Source organism: Patagioenas fasciata, chromosome 7, assembly GCF_037038585.1.
Source record: "Patagioenas fasciata isolate bPatFas1 chromosome 7, bPatFas1.hap1, whole genome shotgun sequence".
Lineage (NCBI taxonomy): Eukaryota > Metazoa > Chordata > Aves > Columbiformes > Columbidae > Patagioenas > Patagioenas fasciata.
In genome coordinates this window covers 13,126,576-13,144,131 of record NC_092526.1, presented here as the reverse complement: position 1 = coordinate 13,144,131, position 17,556 = coordinate 13,126,576, and the positions used below count along the sequence as shown (strand labels likewise).

At 42.2% G+C, this 17,556-nt stretch overlaps 1 long non-coding RNA gene across 5 annotated transcripts in view; it reads right to left on the bottom strand.

Moving 5' to 3' along the window:
- The window catches only part of LOC139828415 (uncharacterized), a 54,309-nt gene extending 38,510 nt beyond the window's left edge, over positions 1–15,799 (bottom strand). For all 5 annotated transcript variants that reach the window (XR_011739968.1, XR_011739965.1, XR_011739966.1 and 2 more), the window contains exons 1-2: positions 15,723–15,799; positions 6,306–6,416 (exon numbers count right to left, since the gene is read on the bottom strand). This is a non-coding gene — a long non-coding RNA (uncharacterized lncRNA). The remainder of the gene's footprint in view (positions 1–6,305; positions 6,417–15,722) is intronic.
- Between the last annotated feature and the right edge of the window lie 1,757 nt (positions 15,800–17,556).

Below are 17,556 nucleotides of genomic sequence, written 5' to 3'. Positions count from 1 at the left end.
AGCTCTAGGCTAGCTCAGCTACCTCCAAAAACACTGCACAGCACAGTCTGATCTCATTCCCACACGCCTTTGAAGAGGAGAGACCCTCCATTGACTCAACCAGTCACACATAGTACGAAAGCTCTTATGTTTTCTAAGTTCTTGGGAATACATCAGTTAATTTATTTAAAAATTAAGCAGAGGGACAAGAGGAGGTTGGCTTCAGACACAGCATAAATATTGTGTTAATGTAGGGTAGAAAAATGCCTTTTTTTCCCCTATGTTCCCCATAAGCAGCAAAGTGTAATGTTGTCTGTGAAGACCTGTTGGCACTGTACTGACCTGTTTATTGAAGCAGATCTTACAAGATTACTTGCTGTTTTATGCCTGTGAATGTGAACTCCCACTCAGGAAATACTGATGTCTAATTTCTGTCCACTAAACAGTGTCTCCAAAATAACTACCCCATACTAAGCCCTGCAGCAGGCACATCACAAATGCAGAATAGGAATAGTAGTAGACAACATCTGTCAATCTAAACAGCCCCCTCAACCTGAATAAACAAGTGAGGAGTAGAGCCTGTCCATTGCTGGGCACTGCTCTGTCCCCAGCTGGCAAATAATTCACTGCTGGCCATATTGGAGTACTTCTGAGGGTGCAATGTCCACAGCTCACAGGCCAGGGATGGGTGCTGAGAATCCCCAGACTACCTCATCCCTCCTGGTTTTGCACCTCTGTGAACAATACAGGTGACTTTGCTGTGCTGGGGGTGCTGAGGAGAATCAGTCGCTCCAGTGAAACCTGGGGACAGGAAAGTCATGTTTCAGCATAGAGCTGTTTACCCCACAGGGTATTACAAAAAGTATCCAGTGTTAGAGGAAAACCTGCAGAAAGCCAGGAAAACACTAAAATGGCAAGGGAAGGTTCCACATTCTAAGCTGAATGTATTTTCCTCAAAACACAGAGACCCAAGTCCTCGACTGGTGTTAACTGGTGAGGTCGTTACATCAGCCATTTATCTAACCAACTTCAGTACATTCCTTGGGACTGCATCGTGCTTAGCAATAGCTTCCTTGTTCTATATGTGCTCTCAACTAGCACAATCCATGATTGCATGATGAGATTTCCAGCCAGAGCATTGTTTGAAGTTTGGGATTTGGAGGTGGCTCAGCAAGTGAAGCATCCCACATGACTTCAGATCACAGCAGTGGTCAGAAGCAGAGCTATGCATGCTGGCTGTGCCTGAAGAAATCCAGAGCAAACAGAGCAAGCAAGCCAGACCTTGCTGAGATCAGCAAAGGGAGGCTGTGTCTCAGTCTTTTACAGTGCACTTACTACGTGGCCATCTGGGTACATAAAGGAAAGATAGTGTGGGAGGGAGAGAAAGATTGCTTGGAGACGTTTTCTTGAGCCATGAGAAACTTTCCACTGTGTTACCTCTTTCCTTCAATGTATTTAAACTCTTGATACAGTTGGTCCTATCAAATTGCCTAAGGAGTTGAAGAAAGCTCCTATTTTCAAGACACAGTTGCATCGCAGATTCAACTGTTCAAGGTCCTAATTCTTATCAGAGCACCCAAATTCCTATCTAGGAATCTAAATGTCATTGTGAAACTTCATCCAAATTAACCACTTATTTCCAGTTGAGCCAAACATGGAACTAAATATCCCTTTGATCCTACATGCAGATGGCTTATCCCTCCTTTGTGATGAATCCATCTATCTTCAACGGGGCATACAGGAAAATCCAGGCAGCAGGCCTCATGTTCCCACATCTGGGATTCCTGCACCAAGATGAGTTCTCACTTGCAGAAAGCTCAGTTCAGATTTCCCTTGAAAGCATAACGCCATCCATGCACACTGAGCTGAGGAACAAGCCTGCTGCACCTTCTGTGCCCACCTGCCAGCTTAAGCAGACAACAAATCCACCACTTGCACCTGGCATTTTGCATTAATCAAAGGTGTGGACAATAGCAGCAGTTTGCTTTTGCCCCACCTTTGCACATGTACTGCAAATCCAGCAAGTGCTCTGCACACACAGCTGCCTCCTCCCACCTCCATGAGGTGCTCAAGTTCATGGACTGATGCCAGGCAGGGTTTGATCTGAGAGCAACCAGGATTCAACTCAATGGACATTTCAGGACAACATTCACTTTCAATGACCCTTAGTAGGAACCATTCCTCAATTATCTTGTAAGAGACAACTCTGACTTAATTCAGGTTACTGACAGCCTAATTCTGCCTCCTCTCCTACTGAGCATCAGCAGGTCCAGCAGCAGTTCACGCCCTGGCTCGAGACAGTGCCATTCTTGATCATGATCACTTCTTCCAGTTTAACTCATATTGGAGTTGAGCCACCTACAACTCTCCTTGGTGATGCAGTTTCCTCACCTTTAGCTCCAGCTTCCTGAAAATGCCTTTTCCCATATTATTCCTAAATCACAACAAACCAAGAACATTTTCTTAGTTTCTTTGTAAATAAAAAGCTGCACTTCCTTTCCCAGAATTAGAAGTGTGACTCAAATAAAAGCTGAACTAAGGAAGAAAGTACAAAATTCAGGAACTAGTTCGTTACAAAAAGCTGCTAGAATGTTTTGACAGAATTTTGGAAATTGTTTTAAATGCAAGACAACTAGATGAACTTAATATCAATGAGCTCAACCAAGGATTATTTAACACCAGGCATGGACACAAGGTAACCCTTCGTTGATCCTGTCAGCATCCAGCTTCTGTTCAAATCCGTGTCCTCAGAAACACTTTCATGTTGCTCTGTAGCATGTTTACCCTGAAGTTAAGAGCACTGTTTTCTTTGTAAGGTGTGTTACAGAAATTCAGTATTAGTGGGAATTATGAAAGCAAATGTGAGTGAAAACATAAATATGCAAGAAGCACTAAGGCTATAGCTGAAAAAAATATCACTTTTTTGATCTTAATGTAGAGTAAATATCTAAATTTGCATGACTATGTAAGTCTTTGTATATACAACTCAACCATGGTTTTGGATGACACTAGGGCAGGAAGATTATGGAGGTGTATCACCTTGTCTACAACAGCTACACTACATTCATTCCAAAACATCTACCTATCCATAACGTCTATCTCCTACTAAGATTGCAAGCTTTTGGATACACGGAGATAGTCCTTTTCTTCCTGAGAATACAGGACCCAGTTTCAAGGCAGTAGTGGTTTCAAATTAGGCCCATCTTTTTGAAACACCCTGCATTTTATTTGCTATCAGCCCAGGAAAAGAACTGAAGAGATTTTTCAGCATGGTTAGGATTCTTGATAGAAGGAAAAAATACCCTTCAGTATTTGTCAAAATACCTAATAAAAGAGGTCAATATCATAGTTCCTGATTGACAGATGGGAAAAGCTGAGGAAGGGAGGTAGGTCATGCTTATCCTGGTTTGAAAGACCAGGTTTTAGCAGCATAGGCTCCCACTTGCTTGCCTTTCCAGCTGTGGAAAGCCCAACTGGCTTTGCCTGGAGGCACCATAAGCTGCTGTGTGTGTCTGGGTGGATGAGAAAATGCATGGTCTGGATGATACCTCAGGCATGAGTCACTGGCTGTTTGCATAACAGATGAGGATGGCCTCAAGGCACACAATGCCAAGCAGACAGCTCAAAGACATCCAACAGGCCAATTCTCAGATTCGAGAGATGGATGTGAGACTCCTGGTCCTGTTCTGTCTGCATCCTTTTTTTCAGTCCACAGGCAATTAAAATCTCCCCCAGCTAATCTATAGAAGTTGTGTTTTCAAGGTACTGATATTCAGTCTGAGGATAATGGTTCTTTATCAGCAAAGAGGTGACTCGGAGTATCCAGCGCCTGTGGTAGTGACATTTTCGTCAATATTCCGAGTGACGTACAGAGTGAGAAGCTGGAGATAGGTGCTAAGAGGGTGAATATGCCCTGCAGAGCTGTCTCATTCTCTTTAAAACTAGTCCTCAAGAAACGTGTATTGTGGAACAATGGCATTTAAATAACAACTAAGATTTACAAAAAAAAATATATATATTTTTTCTTGTTTTCTGATGATATCATACCTAACACCATGGGATGTGCGACAGTACATGGTGGCAAAAACTGGACCATCATACAAGATAACGTGCTCTAAGTACTAAAGGAGAAAGGACATCTGCAAAAGGTAAAGTGTGATGTTTAAATAACAGAAGTTATCATTTCAACATTTGGATAGCAATTCCACTTGTGATGAAGACAATCAAATAAAGTATTTGTTTCAGCTCCAATCAATGCTCTTTACATAAGTCCCTGATGGATACACTCCAAGCAATTCACAGAATCACCAACTGTTAGAGATTGGAAGGGATCTCGAAAGATCATCTAGGCTCTAATCATAATTACTATGGGTTTGCTGCAAAGCCTTCGAAGGTACATAAAAAATAAGACTTTACCTGTGCTAGTACATGAAACAATGACACCAGTACTAAGAAACTAATGCTATTGTGACACATAAAATTCATGCAAGGTGCCAGTCCTATTTCCTAGAGATAAAGTGCTAGAAATGTGTGTATAACAGATGTCAAGTGTGCTACAGGGCTTGAAAGTTCATTTAGTGTGAACAACTCTCATTCTTTGGATGGGTTCTCTCTTTGGATGAATCACTCTGAACAAAAAGTCCTAATCATCCACCCCAAGTTAGATGATGTTCTTCACCTGGCTACAACCGCATGTTAGCTCTTTCCCACATTGAAGTCATCAAATTACCAGTGATTCACCCACTACTGTAACTGGTACAAGTCCAATTGTAGAGGTTACCCTGAATCAATTCAATATTCAAGAAAATTATTCCCAAGTTGGAAGGACAATTATCAGGACAGTATTCAGTTAATTAGGACAAAACCAACTAAGTTTTGTTGCAAGAAATTAGTTCTCTTGCTCCTTTACCAGTGTGCCTTTCACCATTTCATCCACCAAAATGCCAGCTTTTTATGTAATCTCAAAGGGTTGGGTTAAACAATTCAAAACTTGGAAAGCCTGTTCGAGTTATTTGTCCTTCTTAAGTCTGCAAGGTCTGGTACCAAATACTTAGTCATTTGCATTTCCAGCCAAAAGTAGAAGCACAAAGATCCACACAGATGAAAAATAGGCTGGAGAAGGGCATGCAATGGTCACTAGAACTGGTTACCACATTGACTATATAGAACCACAGAAGTCAACATCCACCATTACTTCTCTTGTGACAATCAAAGTGAGATTTGCACACTATAAGACATGGGTGTGACTGCTACCAAAAATCAAAGGGCTTTTCCAATTTGTTTCTGTTCCAGCTCTGTTTTCCAAGCCAACTCCATCTTTTTCGGAAATTGCTCACAACTTTCTTTAAGGATTCCTTTGGGAGATGAAGTTTTCTAGGCTAAGATTCAACCCAAAAGGTTTTAATTTTAGCCAAATTGATTTGACAATTTTTCAGTGGTGAAGGAATGGAAGAAAATACTTTTCCCATATGTTCCAGTTAGAGAAGTATGTTTGCAGAGGAGAAAGAATTCTTGAAGAGACAGAAGAAGAGAGGGGGTAAATATCTCTAAAGGATAATAATATTCCCAGACACAACAACACCATGAGCTAAGCCCGAATCTTGCGTCAAGGAACACAGCAGCAATGGTGTTTGCGTTTACACCAGCTGAGTATCTGACCCATAGGAATAGAGAAGAAAGCTTTCTATTAAAATTTTGGATAGGATGCATCAGAATCTGAACAACATGGAAAAAGGCTCATATGCTAACCCCCTTCTTGTTCTTTCTCAAGACTAAAACACAGCATATTCCAATACATGGAGAAGACAGCCGGTTGCAAGCCCTGGCTGGATGCAATGAGTCCCTGCAGTAAGACATGCCTGCCCAAACCTTCAGCAAGACTCAGAATCCCCAAGGACCTGGACTTATTAACCTCAAGAGATCATTAATGGCTGTGTGCTCTTAGCAGCTCAGCTGCTCAACCTCTCTGGGTCAGACCAAACCTCCTGTATCTCCACTTGTTACCTCTTTGCTAGAGGGAGAAAGTATGAAGACCAGGAAAAAAATTAAACTAAGAGAGTGGGGAAGAGTACTCAAAATTAGAGTTGCCCACATCTTAGCAGTTCTACTATGAGTGAAAAACAAATCTTAAAACTGACAACTTCCAGTCTTGACCATGGAAGCCTATGGATCTATACCACAAGAGAGCCCACACTGCAGTGCTGCTTTAGGTGAATTCTTAAGGCTTGAGGTATCCCACATGAGATAAAAGAGACAGGCTTCACAAGAACACAGCTGTACAACATGAAGCCCAGAAATTCAAAAACATAGTTTATTTCTTAACTTACCCTCAATAGAGCCTCCAAGGTTTTCAAGATTCTTGGCATCAAATGCCAAGCCCAGGACGCTCCAGTTTCTTCAACTTCCAATGAGGTTTTCCATGTGAAATTACCATGGAGCTGTGAATAAAAGAAGCCCCAGAGTCATAAGGAACACACTCATTTTTATGTAATAATAACATCATTATTAAATACCTGTGTCATATGTACCTCATCAAGATTGCTAGGTGTTATACAAAAGTGTGAATTCTGTGCCTCAGGGAGTTTGTAAGCTATAAAGATGAAGAGCAAATGAAGGCAGAACTAGGCAAGGACACAAGCAGAGATACATAATTCAACCTCAGTTTGCAGTGTGAAAATCTCTAGGTATGTTAACCAGTAGCTATGAATGAACTTCTTCAGTACATCCCCTTTGCTGTTGCTAGTCTAGTGGTTCTTTACATAAGTACTCATTACAGACATACACCTTGAAGGGAAAATAACCTGCTTTGTGTTCTATTTCCTGCAGTCTCCATTGAAGGTCTGCCAGTTATCTCTGCTGGACACAGGCTCCTTATAAGTGCATGAGCACAGCTGGAGGACACTGAGAATGCTTTAAGTGTTTGATAGGACACAGGTGAGTAGGGGGCAGAGGACTAGGTAATGAAGGGGGAGGAAGAAAGAGAAAGACAAAGTCTGAGACCCTCACATATGGTATAGGTAGATAAAGAAACAATAAAGGAACGGAAATACAAATGTGTGCAACATCATACATCAGCAGATCTTCCTAGTGATGATCCAACTTCCATGCCTTTAGCAGCAGTAGCCTGTAGGAGGTTAGGTGAGAAAAGGAAAGCTAGCGGGAGGCTGAGAAGGAAGAGAAAGATGAGAAAAGCAGGGGGACAGCACTTTGAACATAATAAAAATGTTGACATAGATTATACGTATGTAGCAGAAAAAAATAAAGAGGCACGTAAGCTGAGCAGTAGCCATTTAGTAGCCAGGAAGATGGTAAAAAACCAGTAGGTTTGTATCTTCATTCCCAGCAAAGTTTAACTGTAGATGGTCAATGATGATGAATAACCCATTTATCTTCCTTGCCATGGATGCCTGGAGACATGAGTGTCTGCAGGAAAATAAGATAATACTAGTCTGTTCTAAAAATGTATCTGGTCTAACTATATCAGCATGAAGAAAAAAGTGTAGACAGCTTACAAAAAAGCCCTCTTGCTGGGACTGTTTAGCCTGACTGATATAACCCATCCAAACAAAAGGCTTTTTTACCATCTTGCTTTTTACACAGGAACATTTGTCAGCACAGCTCCACTGGATGTGAACATATCTATCGCTGGTCCATACATAGACAGGTTCTTGCAAAACACCTATCTCAAATCCCAACCTTGCAACAAGGTTTCCTGTATTGCAATCTGCTAATTTACCTGCTGTTGTCAAATCTCGATGATTAAAGACATGACCCATACCCTCTACAGGGTGTATGTTTAGGTGAAACATGATGGGGTTTTAAAAAACTGTTAGGTAATAAACACCAGGCTTATTTTTCACTGCCTTTTGTTTAGGGTTGTCAGTTGTGCAGGTTAGAACTTCCATTACAAATAAAGCTGTTTTTTTTTTTTCACCCGGGGAACGGCAGCCAGAGCCAGATGTGTAGGATTAGCTCAGTGTATCCCCACACCAGAGCAGCACTGCAAGATGCACCCATGGCAGCAGGTACAGCTTGCTCAACCAGCCACCCATGGGGACAGTGTCATTTGCCACACAATGGAGAGACTCTGAATCTGAATGTTGGACAACCCTCTTTCCCAAACAATTAGAGGATTTCCATGGCTGGGTCACAGCATCATGACTCTAGAGAGGACCTGGAGCTCCCTATGTGGCCTTGGCTCCATACAGGACCCTATATGAGCTTAGTGCTGTGTCTCTGTGTCCAGGTTCCCTATCCATCAAAGAGGGTAATAATCCTACACAGGTCTCCAACTGGTTTCTTTCAACTATTCAGAGAAGCTGAAAAGTATGTAAAACAGGTTAAGGTAGGAGATTCACCTGCAAATACAATTCATTCATAGTTATAAATGCTCTCTCATTAAATTCCACAGTATATTTAATTTTGGTCAAGAACAAGCACACTGACTTGCAGACAAGCAGCCAGGTGTTGAGGTGCCATGGGCAGTACTTTGTTGCTTCAAAAGTTCTTGATTCTTGTGAGACATAATCTATCTCTTCACCAAATTCAGCTACATTGTTCAAAACCGGGACATTTCTGTGCCTTTACTGTGAGGTCTGGGCTGTCAGGTTAGCAGGGAAGTCTCTGAATTCAAATGTTAGGAATACAGTAACGAGGCAAAGGAAGTGTCATAGAAAGCAAGCCTCAAGTGGGGGAGATGAAGAAATTAATATGGTGTTAGAGCACTGCAATATCTGTGACTATTTAGCATGTATTCTCTGAGGACCTCAAAAGTCTCTAGAAGATACTGGGTACCATGAAGCTTTATGGGTTCCCCCCTGAAAATGAAGGAGAAATGGAACCCATGAATAGTTCTACTTACTTGCTGATGAAGCACACTCACCTCCATCCCCCATTTCCTACACTCACACATATCAAGGATTGCATTGACCATATAGCTTCTGAGAGCAATCCTAATATCAAACAGAGATGAGGACAAAATCTTCCCTGATTCAGATTTCAGGACTTCACCAGAAGGGAGCAGGAGAGACCTGCAGAAGTGCTCAAAGTAATGCATTCACTGTGGACAGTGTTGTCCTGCACAGAGCCTAGCTTTACTCTAAGTTCATCACAACCAGGCTCCCAATAGATATGACAACTGCAAGATTAAGAAATCTCACCAACATCGTCTTGTAGCCTGGGAATTGTAGCCTGGCAGTTTTCTCTACATGTGCAAGTTGTATGCCTAGAATCATGTAGTCCACTGAGGACCGTACAAGTTGTCCCTTTCCTTTCCCACTACTCATATACTTAAATAAATACATGTACACCAGAAGAGTTCAATCCTACGTAAATAGAACATAAACTAAGTCCAGTTTCACATACTTTTTAAAAAATGTAACTGTATCTATGATCACTGATAGGACAGGTTAAGACCAAAATAGAAATCTCTCCCTTCCCTACTGACATAAATATGTTGATCGCCGTTCCAAATTTGCCGGCAAGAATTCAGAAAGCGAGTCTTAACTGAGCACCATAAAAAGAATAGCAAGAAGGAATACAGTTTAAATCATATCTAGCTAGGAACAGTATTTCAGAACACGTTTCATGGTAAATCAGGACAGTAAATGCAGAAAGCCAAGCTTTTGCCTGGTGCAGAAGAGTTTCCTAGACAGCAGTTCATAACCCCTGTCCTGAACACAAGGCTTCAGTTGCTGTCTGGCATACAGTTGCAGAAGCAGCCCTGCAGCAAGTTTTACAACTGGTTTCTTGGAAGACCAACATTAGCAAAACATTCAATGTAAATATGCCAATCTTTAACTGTTTGGAGACCTGCTCCTACATCATTCATCTGACAGTAGCTACCCCCAGAGCACGGGTCAGAGTTCTCTACAGCTCTGCTGGAGAGTCAGTGGCTTACATGTGATCTTAACAAACTTGTATCAGAGGAAAGGAAGGTCTGTGGTTTCACATCTGGCCCAAATTCAGGGTCACAGTCTTTGGGAAGACTTAGAACTATGGACTTTTCTCAAATCTGTGCTAGTCACTGGTGGATATAGTAGCTGAGAAGCCTTGCACATCCAATACAAGCTGTTTTGTTTCATAGAGTCCACTTCCTACCTGCAGGAAGACAGACACGGTGGACATGATGACTGCACTAAGCCCCTCTTTTCCACGGGTGAGAGTTCAGATTTATGAGATATCATGAATTATCAAATTCAAAACCTGTGTTTGAATGACATTTTCTCATTAACTGCAAGCTGATTAAGGAGTTAAGTAAAAAGTGACTAACCTGCATGCAGGTCCCCTCTCAAGTCCAAAAGCAACCATCCCTGTTGGGTCTAGCAGGAGCACCCATGGACATTTACTGTCCATCTGCCTGTCTTCGCTCCCTGGCTCAGAGCATGTGCTTCCAGAGTTTACCTGAGGCACATGAGCCATCCCCAGGCTGCACCAGTGCAAGACCAGCCACCTCAGGGCACCCCATTCCACCAGATTAAACAGACAATCGCTTCGGAGAGCAGCTGACACTTCAAAGTGCACATTTCTGCCTACCTGCCAAAGAGCACTGTTATCGCATGCTTGGTTTTACTGATGGCTCTGAGCTAACCCAACTGATTTTGCCCAACATGAAGGACGGCAGAATCACATCTGCTGCCAAGGCAGAAGAAAACTGTAATTCAACAGATGGTGGTAGGCTGGTGGTCATCAGAGGATACAGATATCTGTTCCCAACCAAGAAAGACAACTTTGCACCAAAGTGGCCAAGGAGTGCCCATGAATTCTCGAGTCTGGTGGAGTGATGGAGCCCACTCCTGGCAGAGCTGTGGGTCAGCCAGGCACAGGTAATGTCCAAAACCTGCCTGGATATCTTCAGAAGCATGGACAGAAACCCTATGGGCTGATCCTGTTTATCCCCTAAACCCAAAGCGGAGTTAAAATTCATCAAGCTTTCCTAGCAGCTGGGTTATATACACAGGAAACTGGGTGTTGATATTTATGAAACCTAGAGCTCTTTTCTGTTTGTTTCTATGCACAAAGAACAAAACATTTAGGTACTTTCCATCTAGAATAACTTTGCTCTTGTCGTTTTGCCTCAGCTGTCCAAGCATGAGGGTTGTGTGTGACCAGAGGAAGGGAAATGCTTAGAAATCCTTCTCATTCGACTGCTGCTGTTCCTTGCTGACATTTAGCCCAGACAATATGAGCACCACCCTCAGTTACACCCAGCTGGGCTCAGTGATTTCACTGGGAAGCCATGGTGTGGCACATTTGTAACCAACAGTAGAAACAGCCAAATATTCCTGTGTGAAGCATGAAATTGGTTTCTAGGCTGGATTTTTCTTTGCTCGGTATATTTTGGGTACAATGTAAATTGCTACACCATTCCTGGTCCCAGGGGTAAGAGCGTAGGGCAGAAGAGAACGCAGTTTGCCCCTCCTGACTCTGCCCCAAGGACAGCTCTCACCTCTGCTCCTATATTCTTATTCAGTGAAAGGAGCCATCCTCACACTACTTTGCAGGACCCCGCAAGCTGGAGCTGAAAGTGCAGGCTGAAAAGCTGCCTGGTTTAGTTGCTGGCACACCACCTATTGAAAGTGGGTGTTTTGAAACACCCACCACAAAGACTGATGGTGTATCACAGAAGAAGACTTAGGGGGGACATGTTAGACCCCATGTAAAGGGAGCAGGGACTCAGATTACCACTCTGTTGATCCACCCATCTCATTTCAGTGCTGCAAATCTGCAAGTCTTTGAAATTAATCTGTTTGGCTGCAACACCAACCCAAACCAAGTCCAGGCTGACTAGCAAGATGCAGCCACAGGTGGAGGATGAAGGCAGAAGCAGGGGTCATCTCCCCACCACCAACCTCCAGCCAGGAGTGAGGGCTCTGAGCCACAGTGCGAGAGCACAAACCTGCATGCTGGAGGGATAAAACTCCATCCACATCTCCACCCCTGGCTGTACAGCTCCCCACATTGCCCCAGCCCTGGTGTTTCTCCAGGGATTCTCACACCATAATGAGAGTTTAGATCTTGCTGTGACAACCTGACTCTCCACATGCAGATGCTCAAGTCCTGGCTCTGGCTGTGGGTCACTCCCATTGCCTTTGCATGTTGCAAGGCTCTTCATGCCAACCCAGCACATTGCCAGACGCAGTACCAAGCATGGAGCAGCTCTGAGCCAGAACCTTCAGACAGCAAAGCCAGAACTCCTTAAGAGTAACAACCTGTTTTGCTTCTTTGGTCATTGGAAACCCTGCTTTCAGTTCTGGCTAGCCTTGCACCACTAAGATTCATGTACATGGGGTGTCTCGCCAGTGCAAGCAGAAGGCAAGGATTAGCCTGTGGTGCACACCTAAGCACTAGATCTCTGTCTGTGTTTCAGCTCGCCCCATCCAACAAGCACCTCCCCTCACAAAATACAGAAATAAAAAAAAAAAATTAACAGCCAGAATGTCCGAGTTAATGATCAAGTGGGGACAGTTTCACAGCTTCCACTGGAATGTCTATGTTGATGGCTGTGGTACACTGATGGGCAGGAATGGCAAAAATAGGCTGATGGCAAGGAGAAGACGGGGCCCGGGTGCCGCAGCAAGACTCGGCAGGAGATGGGCTGTCCTCCCACAGCAGGAGGCTGGTCCCCTCCATTAGCATGTCTCAGCCCCAAGCTTCACAAGTTTGGGGCACAGGGCTGGTGACAGGCAGCCTCAGCAGGGCGTGGGCATCCTACCATCATGGTGAAGTAAGAAAATACAACATGACTGTGTGGTTTTATACAAATGGTTCACTTGCAGGCACGGTTCAGTGCAAAGCAAATGCAAACCTCATGCCTCAATGTCCTTATACATGTGTTTAAAAGCACACAGTATGCTCATAAAAGAGCTGAGTCTCCAGGGCTAACTTATAAGTGCCAGACAAAAATCCATCAAGATTGATGAGTCCTTTTTACAGCATTCGGCACGTCTGACATTATACTGGACTTTGAAAAGCCCCGAAGGAACAGGGACCACTAAATATCTAGAATAAATAGCCAAATAGAAGTTCAGACACCCAGCTGTTCAATTGCATGGGCATGCCCTATACTTGGAAATGCAGTAAACTTTCAAGTCAAATTCCTGGAAAGATTAGCCTAATGCATGACTCCCACATCCCACAGCTCATTAGGAAGAGACACTAATGCAACACCTTCCGAGCATCTCATGCATGTGCCAGGAAGACAACTTCTTGCACATAGTTGTTGGAGACAAAATTCCATTTGGCTGGTCACTGGATCATTTTGGCTTCAGAGATGGCACCCAGCCACAGACAGTATCCACCTGGCACTACAGAGTTACAAGGAACTGGAACACCTAATGTTGCCACTCAGAAATGGGTTAGTGAACTGATCCATCTGTGGGAATAACGTGCTGCATGACACTTCCTTTACTGGTCCAACAGAAGGCACAAGGCCAGCACAGCACATGGGCTCTTTAGTGACACGTCCTGCAAAGGAAACCCTCCATTGCCAACTTACTTCATTATTTAAAAAAATTTTAAAAAATAAAAATCCCGACCACAGCCTGCATGAAGGCATCTGGAAGTGAACCAGGTCATTTCCGGAATTAACAATTTGTTCCTCTAAAATATTTCAGGAGAGGAATGTCTGTAGAAGCCACTGAAAAGCAGGCTTACAGACAGGCAGAGTGAGGGAGGGAAATGGTCTCGCTGGGACCATTTTCAGGAAGGCTCCAACCTACGAGCTCAGGAAACACCCTGTTTCTCTCATGTTGAAGAAAACACAGTTCTATAGACTGACATTTGTTGCAAATAACCCATCTGCACCACATAGATGCCTGACTCACCTTTACATGAACAGACTTCTCAGTCTAGAGACCATTTCTGTCCCTCAGCCATGCCTGGGCCACCCAGTCGCCCCTGTCTGTTTGGGACTGCAAAAATGCTTCTTAACAATAATTATCATTCTGGTTTCACCATTGCTTTTCCAAGTCACTTCTGCCTCTGCTGTTTGGAAACAATGCTCAGGGCTATCAGACACAGATCAATAAGTCATCTGTGAACAAAAAACACAGGTGAAGGAAGCACCTTTTTGTTGCGGGAAGGTTTTCCACCCCGTGATAAGAACCAGAAACAGTCATAGGAACTTGGGCACAGAGAGCAAAGCGTCAAGGAGGAATGCCGGCCACAGTGCAAAGGGAGACCTAGTACTGCAGAGCATTGGCACACTTTGCTGACTTAAATGCTCCTCACTGACTTCTGATTCAAGCAGCTTAGAACAAAAGATCCTTGTAGCCATGGGTGCACCATATGCAAATCCCAAAGTGCCAGGTAGAAAGCTGATGTGTTTTTTCAAAAAGGAAACCCTGCTTTAAAATTTCATGGTCTGGGATGCCCAGGGTTATATAAGACAATATTGGGGGATTTTAAGAGATGTATTTATTGTGGTTCTGGAGACTGCATGTTATGAGTATTAAGCAAAATGTTTTCCCTTGCCAATTTTTCCTACCAGCACATATGTTAATTTTTTACCAAATGGAGGACTAATGAGCTTGCTTGACAAGAGGTGGAGAACAAAATTCTGTACATCTGTAGCACTGTTACCCAACAATTCAACTTTCAGTAAATATTCAGCCCAGTATTTGCACTGGGCTGATGTCTCATAGAAAGCTCAGGGTGGGTTTCTCCATCACGTATCCCATCCTCACTGCACACACACCCATCTCCAAAAGAGGGGAAAGCAGCAAAGCAAAATACACATATGCACCTTCTTCCACAGAAGGGATCGAAGAGAGAAATGGAGAGAAATGGAGAGAAATGCTCTGATATTATGAAGAATATAACTGTGTAAAACCTGCTGAACATAGCAGAAAGGAATAAACATCAAGCATCAAACTTCAAGCATCTGGCCCAGTACATGCTTGGGTCTTTTCCCAACACTGAACGCTGGGGAAGCTATACTGTACATCATAAATTACATAGTTGAAAAAAAAATACCCTGATAGTTCCTTTTGGCTATAACTTCTCCAAATTATCTTGCTTGTCATTTCTCTTTCTATTTTTTGAAATGGCTTTTTCTGTTTAAAGTAGTACCTTGATATGACTAAAATATACTGTTCAGCAAAGACCCCATTCAATAGTTACCAAGAGGCAGATAATCAACCACAACCCATAGTAACTTGGTTAATCAACTTCCCTTTAAAAGCTCTGCTTTGTTTTTAAATTCCAGCAACTCTGTTCAGCTGGCTGCAAGTACTTCATGTCCTTGCTCTTTCCAGAAAAAAATGGTGTGTTGCTCTCAATTCTATCAGCCTGCCCCGCCGTAAGTTAAAAAGGCAGAGGGAGTTTCTTACATCTCTTACTGTACAGAGAGGCTTCCACAATCCTAGTGACTCTTTTGGGGCACTTTTCTTTACACCATTCATTTTTTTATTTCTTTAAAAAGCTCTAGAATTGAAAGTACTATGCCAATATCAATCTCACCAATACCCAATGAAAACCGCATAATTCACCTGAACAGACAAATCAGAGGAAAAAAGCTACAAATCTACTGAAATTTTAGCCACACACTTGACACTTTGCCACCACTGAAATTCAGCCAACTTCCAAAAGCACCACTGGTGCTTTAAAACCGCACTTCAAATACACACCAGTTGCTTTGGCCATGACAAAAAGAACATTACAAAGAGCATAATAAAATATAACATAGCATAATACAATATAATCACTAGAATTGAAGAGATTAATATCCCCATATTTAGAAGTACCTTTTTCAATCTTTGAGAGCGATATCTTAAATCCTTTAACAACCACTTAACTTTATGGTAGTGCCACTATGTCTGTGTTGCTGCATGTGATTCAAACTCTCACACAGCCATGTACAAGAGATTATTGTTTGGTTATATTTTAACTGAAGTAAAAATACAAGTCTTGCGGTTGTTCCATACGTAGTACTTCCTTGTTTGTACTATGTCATCGAAGTGCCCTCTGAGAGCTTATATACCTGTTAAAGATGTCTTTGGTGAGTAGAATTAGACTACTGGTAATGAACTGGTTATTAAAATCATTGTGGATGTCTGTAGCACAGGCCACATTAGATCACAGAACCCCAAGAACAATCTTTTCCAGGTCACAGACAAATATATTTCAAAAGACTGTTGGTTCTATGCTCAAAAATATTTTCAGATTCCTTAAGTATTTAATAAAATCTGTATTTCTCAGACTGCTCTGGCAGGGATTTCAAGTTTGTGCTTCCTATCATCACTGTGGAGCTCATAAAAAACATACATCCAAACTGGGTATGCTTTTTCACTCTCAGCCATGCAGTATATGATCCTAAATCCATGGCAGTTTTTCCATGAGTCTGCCATAAGAATCAAATCAAGTAATTCACAGCTTGTAGCTAGATTAGAAACTAAAGATGAGCAGGAGCAACAACCAGAGTGACAACACACTAATCCAAACAAGATGATCTGATTATATTAAGGGGAAGGTTCTCCTAAAAGCTCCTGCAGGAACAAGGGAGTTCATTGCTATTTCAAAAACACCAGCCTTCGGCTATGTTTGTAATCGTCCCTAAGTGTAAAACTGCTGTCAGCACACATAAGTGATGGGGCAAAGCTGCCAACTCGAACTGCAGGCCACCTTTGCTGGGGGAACCTGTGTGGTTTTATACAGCCCATGCAAGGAGAAGCCTGTATGAGTATGAGCATGTGTGTGCAAACCATGGGGCTGCCTGAAAACATGACTCGTGGGCTCTATAATCAACTTTTGTTCATGGTTTCTCAGGAAAAACAACTTAGAGTCTCTTTAAATGTGGCACATATGAAATTCTGTTCATGAGTTTTAAATAAAAAAGACTAGGACAAAGTGAATCTCTGTTTCGTAGAGGAAGTCAATACTCTAATACGAATCACATATTGCTGAATATATTGTTATTGAATATATCTATTTTCAAATATAGATAATAGGAATTTTTTCAAAAATGAGTGGCAGGCCATTGTACAACAGGCACTGTAATAAAGGAAAGACAATATTTTCCAGACAGTGTCAGTGTCTGCACACTGCATATCCTGACTCTAAAAATAAAACAGAATTACAGTCATAAACTTTAAATACCATATCTCTGTGTGAATAATTTCCATTTTGCCACTGAAAGAGCAAAAATTGATATAATACTGAACAAGTGACCAGAACAGCATTAAAATATTATATTTCTGTAGGTATTTGACTCTTGAAAAATGAGTCAAGACTATTTACAGAGAACTATGTAAATGAAATTAAGTATGCACACAGACGTATGCATACATGATGTTTGTTATACAAAAGCACATCCAGAATTTCTTCAGCCACATTAATTTGTGTGTACGCCATTCCTTTTCACCATCCTTTCTAAAGAGCATTTCAAAACAGTAATGTGCTTTATGGAAAACTGGTTACAACCTGTTCAAACAGGTTGAAATTTATGTTTTTTCTATCAGCAATCAGTCTCTTGCAAGGAAAACTAAAGGGAAATGATCCTTGAAACACCACTCTGGGTGGCTATGGAAATCCTTTTAATTGTACACTACTCCCAACAGTGACAATAAGTAGATACTATTT